Source organism: Pelophylax lessonae, assembly GCF_965119305.1.
Source record: "Pelophylax lessonae genome assembly, chromosome: 9".
Lineage (NCBI taxonomy): Eukaryota > Metazoa > Chordata > Amphibia > Anura > Ranidae > Pelophylax > Pelophylax lessonae.
Window position 1 is genome coordinate 244,698,260 of NC_138776.1, and position 11,170 is coordinate 244,709,429.

General features: G+C 43.4%; 1 protein-coding gene across 1 annotated transcript in view; it reads left to right on the forward strand.

Annotated features, from left to right (window-relative positions):
* The window catches only part of LOC309564346 (membrane-spanning 4-domains subfamily A member 8-like), a gene marked incomplete at its 3' end in the record, with an annotated part of 69,754 nt that overhangs the window by 16,969 nt on the left and 41,615 nt on the right, over positions 1 to 11,170 (forward strand). The gene's annotated exons all lie outside the window — the stretch shown is intronic.

An 11,170-nucleotide genomic window follows, 5' to 3' on the forward strand; every position in this document is an offset into this window, starting at 1 on the left:
TCCTGCCCCCCCAATTGGTTTTTGCTAATGGTTCTGGTCCAATCACGGGCTTTTAAAGCCCATTTCCTGAACCATTGCATTTTGGGCGGTTCTGGTTGCCGAATTCCGAACTTTTTGGGCAAAAATTTCTAAATTCGGCCGAACCTCGAACACCCAATGTTCGGGCCGAACCGATGGTGGACCCGAACCGTTCGATCATCCCTACTTGTAAGGAGAGAAGCAGCTTGATAATCCCCATTATTTCACAGATCGCCATTTAAATATCGTTCTGGTAAGAGGCCATCTTGGTTTCTGCATGCATGGTGAAGAGCACATTTCTTTTGTGTGGTCACAAGGAGTGGTTGTTTGGAATAATATATATCTTGCACTTACCTAATATCCGCCCGGTAAGGAGGAATTTCACCAGGTGGAGGGATTTCAACACTATTAATTGAATCATCACCTTTATTTACACCTGTTTATATGTCACCATTTTTATAATCAAAGGAGTTTCATCACTTTGGACTTTGGGACTTTATGATTATATTTGTTTTTGTCACATTTATTTGTTCATGTTTTATTGGATTTAGTGCACCATCCACATTCACACATGGTATATAGACAGGCTAGGGTAGTATATAGACAGACTAGGGTATTATAAGGGCAGGCTAGGGTAGTATAAAAAGCAGGCTAGGGTAGTATATGGACAGGCTAAGGTAGTATATAGACAGACTAGGGTAGTATATAGACAGACTAGGGTAGTATATAGACAGACTAGGGTAGTATAGGGACAGGCTAGGGGAGTGTATGGAGAGGCTAGGGGAGTATATGGACAGGCTAGAGTAGTATATAGACAGGCTTGGGTAGTAAATAGACAGGCTAGTTTAGGATATAGACAGGTTAGCTTAAAATATATACAACTTCTGCAAGCTGACATGCAAAAAGAACTACGCTTCTCTGATAAACGGCTGCATGACAGGATGAATAGCTTGGAAGGCCGCACTGATCATATACAGCAGCACCTATCCACCGCTGCTGTGGCTCATAATAGTGTAGTGAACATACAAGATGAACACTCAGATGCGATCAGACAAATTTGCCTCAAAATAGCCGACCTGGAGGACCGCTCCAGGCGAAATAATGTTAAAGTCAGGGGGGTGCCTGAAGCAATCACACCTGCTGACATCACCCCTTACCTACAACAAATGTTTCGCAAAATCATCCCTTCACTCACTACGCAAGATATGCTCATTGACAGAGCACATAGGATCCATAAGCCACAGCACCTACCTGACTCGGTCCCTAGGGACATCCTAGCCCGGGTGCATTTTTACCACACAAAAGAAAACATAATGAGAGCTGCCCGCTCTATGTCAACCCTGCCTGAGCCGTTCACTAAAATGTCACTGTATAATGACATCTCAGCAGCCACTGCACAAGCCCGCAGGGCCTTCGCCCCGATCATCTCGGTTCTGACCGAACACAAGATAACCTACAAATGGGGATACCTGACTAAACTACTAGTCACTTACCAATGTCAGCAAATCTCGATTCAAGGATGTGCTTAAACGGCTTCACAACTGGGGTTTACTTTCTGGCTCCCCTCCAAAGACCCCTGTAAGCAGATCCTCCTCTAGGATTCCCAATACATGGTCTGGAAGAGACAAACGCTGAACTGCCTGGTACACTCAAGTCCTTAGGTACCCTACTGGGGATGCCACCAGCAATCGCTGGACCACTTCTGTGACATGAGGAACCACTGCACTTTTATTTTTCTCACCCCGCCCTACCGTCTGAGTGTGCGAAGCACAGAAAGTTGTTTTTTCTCAGTTCTACACCACAAATTGTTTGTAACCTAGTTCTTAAGCTTATACAACCTCTACAGGACACCCGTCTGCCCTGTAAACGCCAAACACATTTTTGTTGATTTATTGTATCTTTTGTTTCTTTTTTTGTGATTTTAGGAGATTTATGCACTGCCTACTTGTTTATCTCTTCAGTATCGGATCTTGGTGCCACCTTGACACTCTCTCATTCCCTTACCATGACACTCAAATTCACCTCGCTTAACGTTAAGGGCCTCAATAGCCCATTTAAAAGGTCCCTGCTTTGGCCAGAGGCAAATGCCCAAAAGGCTGATATCCTGTGTATACAGGAAACACACTTCTCCTCAAATAATCCCCCGCTTTGCACCCACAAATCTTATCCTCACATTTTCCACTCCCAGGCTACCAAAAAGGCCAAGGGAGTAATGATAGCAATACGCTCTACAGTAGCCTTCACAGAATCCCACGTTGAATGAGACCCCTCCGGGAGGTTCTTAATTATCTCTGGAACTTTTAACAATATGCCTCTAACAATAGTTAATGTTTATACTCCGAACACACACCAGAAACCCTTTTACAAATTAGTACTCCAAAAACTCCAACATGTCCCCAGAGACCAACTTGTCATCTGTGGCGACTTTAATGGAGTACTGGACCACTCGCTTGATACCTCCAACGCCAGGCGGAGGAGATCCACAGCCCTTTCCTCCATTGTCTTCTTGGAGGACTTATATGATCCCTGGAGGTGTCAACATGGCACTGAGAAAGATTACACCTTTTACTCTAACTCTCAGAGGACCTACTCCAGAATCGACCTCTTCCTTCTGTCTAAAGTACTACTACAGTCCGTTAAGACCTCCTCCATTGGGTTGATTATGTGGTCTGATCATGCCCCGGTATCTATTACACTTACCCAGAGTTGTATAAAGTACTCGAAACCCATACTTGAGTAAAAGTACATGTGCTCGATCAAAAAGTGACTTGAGTAGAAGTGGAAGTGCTCAATCAAAAAGTGACTTGAGTAGAAGTACTAAAGTATTCAACATTTTTTGTACTTAAGTATTGCAAGTAGTTTATTTAAAAATTTTGCTACTCAATTACTTAAAGTAAAAGTACCAGTAGTTTTGAAAAAAAAAATTGCTACTCAAGTACTGAAAGTAAAAGTACAAGTACTGTGTTATGTAGCTATTAAAGAAAGAAGTCAAAAGTTTGAACATCATATTGTTTTTTATTATTTCAAATGCAGCTTTTATTTATACATACAGTAGCATTTATTTTCGTATGCGCTGATAATACACCTTCATGAAACCTGCCATCTACTGTTCTGGCAGTGGTAATTTTTATAATTGTAACGAGTAACCATGCAGCACAAAAAAAAAATATTGGAGTAGAAGTATTGAAATCATCGAAAAAATGTAGTGAAGTAAAAGTGGAAGTAGGAGAAAAAAATTCTACTCTAGGAAAGTACAGATACCGCCTTTCGGTACTTAAGTACAGTAGTGAAGTAGTTCTACTTAGTTACTATACATCTCTGCACTTACCACCCAGCCACTAACCTCCTCGCATCGGCTGTAGCGGCTGAACTCCTCTCTCCTGAGCTCCAAGGCCCACAGGGAACAGGTCGATTTTGCGATTAGGGACTTCTTTAATCTCAACTCTGGCTCTGTCTCGAACTCTTCCTTGTTATGGAATGCACATCAGGGCTGTCATAAGAGGGACACTGCTGAGCCTGGGAGCTCTGGAGAAAAAGAAACGTACAGAAACTCTTAATTCTTTCCTAGATAAAATAAGAGATTTGGAATTCCGTAATAAGACATCCCCCTCATCTGACCTACATGATGAACGAGATGCGAACTTAGCATTCAGGCTTTCATTTCTACCTCCAAAAACTTAAAATGACATGGTACTCTCAAGGAAATAGAGCAGGGAAGATGTTAGCGCAGCAATATAAACGCAAGGTAGCGCAATCCAAGATACCCTTCCTCTTGGACCCCGATGGCCATAGAATAACGAACCCCAAAGATATTGCTAACTGTTTCGGCTCCTTTTATTCTAAACTTTATAATCTTCGCAACTCTCGCACAGAACCACGACCGGACCGCTTAGTAATAAAAGACTTCCTTTCCTCCTTAGACCTCCCCTCCTTGACCGCTGACCAGGTGTCCTCGCTATCCCAACCCTTCTAGATTCAAGAAGTCCAGGACGCTATAAAATCGATCCCTGCGCACAAAGCCCCCGGCCCAGATGGTTTTAGTAATGAGTATTATAAATCCTTCCTCACATCCCTAGCCCCCCATCTATGCAATTCCTTAAATAAAATCCTTGCAACAGGCGAAATCCCTCCCGAATCTCTTGAGGCAGTCATCACGACTATCCACAAACAGAACAAACCTTCTCATGACCCAGCAAATTATCGCCCCATTTCCCTCCTTAACACTGACCTCAAGATATACTCCAAACTTCTAGCTTCTCGTATCGCTCAACACATGCCTACTCTGGTGCACCCAGACCAAGTGGGTTTTATAACCTACCAACAGGCCTCTGATGGAACGCGAAGGTTTGTGGATCTTGTTCACTGGGCAGAGCATTGTCAAACGCCTTCTCTGCTGATCTCATTGGATGCAGAGAAGGCGTTTGATAGAGTACACTGGGGGTACCTGGAGGAGGTTCTGGTGAAGTTTGGTATCACTGGCACCTTCTTGAAGGTCATACTAAGCCTTTACTCTTCCCCGAAGGCTAGGGTCTGGACGTCGGGCATTCTGTCCGACTCCTTTTCTATCACCAATGGCACCCATCAGGGGTGCCTACTCTCACCCCTGATTTTTGCCTTGGTGATAGAACCCCTTGCGCAGGCAATACGGTCAAATCCCCAAATTTCTGGAATCCGTTTAGGAGAGGTAGACCATAAAATAGGCCTCTATGCGGACGATGTCCTTATCGCCCTCACTGACCCAACACACTCACTTCCCGCTCTCTGTCATGAACTTTAAAATTTAGCGCAGTCTCTATGTATAAACTGAACCATTCCAAATCCGCGATGATAGGGATTTCACTATCCCCTGCCCTTAAATCAGAGATCTCTGCGTTGTCTCCCTTCTCCTGGGCCCCAGGCTCCACTATGACCTACTTAGGTATACAACTTACTTCCCCAGCCTCCATGATGCGACGTATTAACCATGCAACTCTGCTTCAAAAACTCCAGTCGACTTGTCGTGCCATGACTTCTATTACAGCATCATGGGCCGGTCGAATAGCCCTGGCCAAAATGTTCCTACTCCCGCATGTCCTTTATTTTTTTCGGACCCTACCATTGCCACTTCTCTCGGATGATCTATCCAAAATCCAACGCATACTTAACAACTTTATATGGGCGTCCCGGAAACCTCGACTGAAAGCAACTGTTCTGTGCATCCCCACTGCATACTCGGGGCTGGGAGCCCCCGACGTCAAAGCATACTATAAAGCAACTATTTTGAATCAGGCCAGGCAGTGGTGGGACTCGCAAACACAGGCCCCTTGGGTCCAAATTGAATCTACTGCAGCAAATGGAGCATTAGACCTACTCCTTGCAAGTGGATGGATATCCACGCACACCCCTCATTTCTTTCTACCTACGATGGCTGCTACTGTCAAGACATGGACAGCTATCTGCCAACAAACCCAAGGGATACATACTGAAGCTCTTCACCGGCTCCCCTTATTATCGCTACAACTCATATCACCGAATTTACCAATACGCCACTGGCATTTGGCCGGTATCACCACAATTGGGGAGCTCTTCCTCCTTCAGACGCTCAAGAGCTTCCTCCAACTTTCATCGCTTTATAACCTTCCCAGTAAAGACTTTTACATATACCTCAGAATTCGCCATCTTCTCTCTGGTAATCGGGGAGGAGGATGTCCGAACACCAAAGAAGTCCTTTCATTGATTACTAAACAGAAAAAGAACTCTAAAGGCATATCTGACTTCTACAAACTCTTGACTTCTCCCCCCTCCACTACCAAGCTTGAAGCAATGACCTTTTGGGAACACAAATTACAACTTTCTAGCCAAGCAACGACCTGGTGCCGCGTTCTCCGGCGGCCACTTACTATATCCAAAAACATCTCACACTGGGAGACGATTATGAAAATTTACCATAAATGGTGCTACACCCCGGACAGACTAGCTGCTATCCCGCCCTCTTGCTCTCTGATGTGTTGGAGAAATTGTACTGCAACCGGTGACATCTTCCACATATGGTGGGAATGTCCAATAATCCGCCCTTACTGGAACATGGTTTCGTCACTCATCTCTACTGTGACTGGCCCTCTTTGGTCTCAGTCCTCTTTCGCTGCCCGACAATTATCCTCCAATCACTCACCATATTCTAAGTGTTAGCTAGGGCCTGGAAAAATCCCTCCTCGCCAACCTTTGAGGCGTTAATCAACTCCATCAATGACCATTGCAACATGGAATACCTCTTCTCCATGGCGCACCTCACAGAGGAGAGATTCCGGGAGCATTGGTCGTTATGGCTATCTTACCCCAAAAGCCTAAACATTTGATTACCATTCTCTTAACGCACTCTGACTCACCCGGATCTGCCCGTCACGGCGATTTAACTCTGGACCAGAGAGGACCATAGTGGCACCCATACTCACGTTAATATCACATTTTCTTACCTATCTATGCATATTCACTTGATACCGGATATAGGCACAGTCTCTCTTTGATTGATTCCTTCTATTCCATTCTCTTTTACTAATACCTGCTCTCCTTATTATTAGTTGTGTTAAACACTTGTACTTTGCATATTGACTGATCCAAGCTATGTACTTTCATTGCACCAGCTGGCTGATTGCCACATTTTTATTCCTCTGGAACGCATTGTTCACTTCTTTGTTGACTTGATGTATCAATACTTAAAACCAATAAAATGCTGTGAATCACGGCTTGGCAGGAAGACTTGACTGAAGAAAGACAGCACCAGGATGTGTGAGTTCAATACCCCGAGCTGTCAATGACTTTAAATGAAGCAGAGGAAGAAGTAGCATAGGAAAACAGAGACAAGGACTTGCACCAACTTTAGACTTCGGAACTTGGAGACAATGGAGGAAAAGGAAATGAATATTGGCATTGTGACTTACACTATTGCTGCATGTTCTGTAACGAATGTTGCGCCCTTCACAGCTCCTGAAATAGAACACAGTGGAAGTCTGACTTCAATAATGATAAAATAAAATCTGGTGTTTAAAAAAAAAAAATCAAAAAAAAAAAAATATATATATATATATATATATATATATATATATATACAACTTACATCATCTGCGGACAGCGGACCAGGCCCTGGTGTCTGCGGCTGCAATTACACCTGTACTGACATCAGGTCGATGGGGTCTCCTCAGCCTCTCCCCCTTCACAGTCAGCTGACATCTGGTACCCACCCCATTGTAGGACACAAGAAGAGGGAGATTGCGTGCTGGATACCAAGATTTTCACAAACTGGTCATTGTTACACCATCTCTCCAGGGTTAATTAAAGCTTGTTTTTCCATGGTTTTATTTTTTCAATAAAGGAATTGTCAAAAACTGCCTCCTGTCATAAACTGCCTCCTGTCTTTATTTTTATTTTTTTACACTTTTTTTGGTGAATGGGTAGGGGTATAATGTACCCCATACTCATTCACATATCGAGGGGGCTGGGATCTGAGGGTCCTCTTGTTAAAAAGACTTCCAGATTCTGATAAGCCCCCCTGCCTGCAGACCCTACAACCACAGCCCAGAGTTATCATTAAGACACCCCCTCCCTATATTGAGGGCATGTGGCCTGGTATGGTTCAGGTGGGGGCGATTGCTGCCCCCCCTTTCCCTACCCTGCCAGGCTGCATGCTCAGGTAAGGATCTGGTATGGATTTTGGGGGGGGGACCCCACACATTTCTTTTTTTTAATTTTGGCATGGGGTTCCCATTAAAATCCATACCAGACCCAAAGAGTATTTTTTAACACTTTTGTATTGCCGGCAATGGTATTTTATTGCCGGTAATTTAAATGTCTTTTTTTTTTTTAATGTCAGTTTTGCTGCAGCAGGTTCTATCCACAGTACAGATGCGCCACTTTACAGGCACAATAAGGGGAGCCCCCAGGCATTATATTTAAAGGATTTTTTATTGTTTCACTTTAAACATAATTAAAATCACTGCTCCTTTAAAAATTATATTAAAAACCTAATTTTTTTTTGCATTGATACATGTCCGCCACGGCAGTACCCGGACCCCCATGCATTTTTTAAGGCCCAGTAGCTTGCATATAAGTCTTTAAATAGGGAATTTTGATTTTTCAAGTTCAGGTCCCATTGACTTCAATGGGGTTAGGGGTTTGGTTCCAAACTTCTGCGATGTTCTAGAATTCTGGCGTGAACTGAACCGGGGAGTGTTTGTTTTATTTCTAATTTCCCCCGGCAGCCGGAGGTTCAACGCAGTCAAAAACCCATTTAGTTCCGCCATTTGCTGAACCCCCCCCAAAACAGCCAAAATTAAGTACGACCCAGGGTGAAAAGCCAAACCGGCTGCTCAGCTGGTGTGTCCCAAATTGGCACAGACTAGCTGTAAAGTCAATTAGCAACTGAGACAGATTTGTGTATTTCAACATTCAAAACCAATCTGAAAAAAGGTGATAACCCAAAGGTCCAAGTCCATGCAGCGCACAACCATAAAAACGTCCATAAAAGTCTATTGGAGCAAAAAGATATTCTTAGACATCAAACGTGCTAGTTTTATGATACAATGTGGGGAGTTTTTAATATTTGGGTCCTTTTGTGTGCTACTGATTCTGGTCAGTGTAGAGAATCAGAGTTTAAACTCTACAAAGAGCAGGATCCATAACTCATACCGGTTTTGACAATTATTATGAACAAAATCCTACTGATACTAATTAAAGTCGTTGTAAATTCTCAGGGTTTTTTACCTTTATGCATTCTATGCATGAAGGTAAAAAACCTTCTGTGAGCAGCAGCCCTTTGTAGGTGGTGCTTGACCATAGCCCCAATGCAAAGGAAAGAAGTAATTAGGAACTTGTTTCCTTTCTAATTTCCTGTGGTCACCAGGGGGAACAGCTGTCAGATTGGATGCAGGTTAACACACTGGTTTTCAGGTTTGGCATGCAGATTGCAAGTGGATAGTGTAGGGACAGTTAAGGAGATTATTTGGAGGTAGGGAAAAGTTCTGGAAGATTAGGGACAGTGCAGGTATTATACCCTTTCTCGGTTTTAGGAAGCCTCCCATTTGGGTGTGGCCAGACCGCATTCCTGCTCCTCATTGCAGATGCTGTCTGCATCATCTCAGATACCTATCCACTTCTACAGTTTCGTAAGTGGTTCCAGTCAGCTGTGCCTACCCGCTGGGCCTAAATGTGCATTGTTGGAACATTCTAAATAACCTGTTCTCATTCACCTTGGCCTCTGAATGTTCTCTGCTTGCCAACATTTAATGCTGCACTGTTGAGCAGTGTGTGATTCTAGCTGATAGAATGGTTAAGGGAATCTCAGAGGAATAAGGAAATCCCCTAAACTACCACACACCCATCTGACGAATTGGGAATTCGTCAATGCTAACAAACAACCATCTGAAGAATGGGGAAATCACACAGGCTACCACACAACCAACACAGTGCATCAGATTAGATGCAACATATAAATTTGCTTGCACGTGTCCAGCCAGCTAGATTTTGGGTCTTTTGGTGGTTGGTGGAAAGATGCTGTGAGTGGGTGTCTGCAATAACTATAAAAGCAATATTGCTTTGTTTAGCAAACCTGTAGCTGATAGTGAGAGTAGTGTGTGTGGTCTGTGAATCCTGTGTACCAGTTTACTTGAGAGCAGAGTGTACCGACCAGAGGTGTCAGAAGTAAGGTTTCCCACAAGCCTGTAAATTCTAAATGTTGGCAGATTAAATATTAGCATGTGCATGTTGTGTTTGTAGCTGCTACCATTGTCCTCATTGGAGGAAGCTTGGGGTTCTAGTAATAATTGGCCATTCTGGTTAACTTCCAAACAGGAGTAACCGTGCAGCTCCCTCGTCTATGTATTCCCTCTGTAACTCCCTGATCCATGACATGCTTTAATAGACATACAATGTCAATATGGACAGCTGAAAATGTTAAATTTAACCTACAGTCACGCCCCTTCTGCACCTCATATGATGTCTATGTCGGCTATTTTAGTGACCACACCTTGGTCTCAAGCTCTACTCCATTGGTATTAGAATGAGAAAGATATTAGAAAAAGTTGATTAAAGAAGGTTGTTCAAATAAAAATAAAATGTTCTCCTTCACACCTCCTAGGAACCATCCAAAATGTGCACTTTCTGTATTGTAGGGTCTATAGTGTAGCTTTGTTTGAGAGCTTGTTAAAGGTTCTCCACCTTTGTCGGGTCCCTGCTGAGAACTGTTTAGAAAAGAGTTGTCTTCCTATCACACACCAGTGCCTACCTGGTAATCCTGGGAAACAGAAATGAACATAAACTGTGACCTTTCATAGAGAAAATGGTTCTGTGGAACTAGTTCTGACAAACCACAGCTTAGCCAGTTCACCCAAACCTATTTAACTCTTCCTTTTGAGGAGTGCTTGGTATGCCCTCAGGTAGGAAGACTGTATTGTACTGACTGTAGGTTACCTGCTCCTTACCAGTGATCTTTGATCACCAGTTTTAGGAGGATCCAATAGAGATCCCACTTATATAAGGACAGGCAATTCTGGGGTAAGTGTACCCACTGTAATGTCAGTGCTCTTAACTAAAAAGTGTTGTATTTATTTATAAGGGTAGAACCTGGTACGGAAGTGGAGACCTTTGTTATAAGAACAGTAATATCTCAGGGTCAGGTATTCCTGTCCTTGTATTCTGTGACCATATTTTTTTACTAGTTCACTTGAAGCCTAACACCATCTTAACTTGCACTCCAAATAGTTAGTTTAGGCCAAGATGGCATGCTTGACGGTGGCGTAGGTGGTAGATTACCAGGCTTGCAATTGTGTGGTCGTGGGTTTGATTCCTTTGGCAAGCAGGTGATAATACATTGCTGGCAGGGAGAGGGACTTTTGCTTTTTACTGTGGATGACCCCTTTGGGGGGTTCGTTACACAGGGAGATAGCCGAGAAGTGGTTGCAAACAACAGTTTGGTTTATTCATGCAATTTTCTTCACACAAGTGCAAGCGTCAAAAACATCCAAAATAAAATAAAACACAAAATAAATCCTTGCCACTGTGGGCGGCTACCTTCTCACACACAGGAACCTACCTAAGGAAGTCTGTCCCCAACCTACTGTTGGGCAGACTTGGCTGATCCTACAGCAGACACTCAATAGTCCATGTTTTATCTCTTCACACA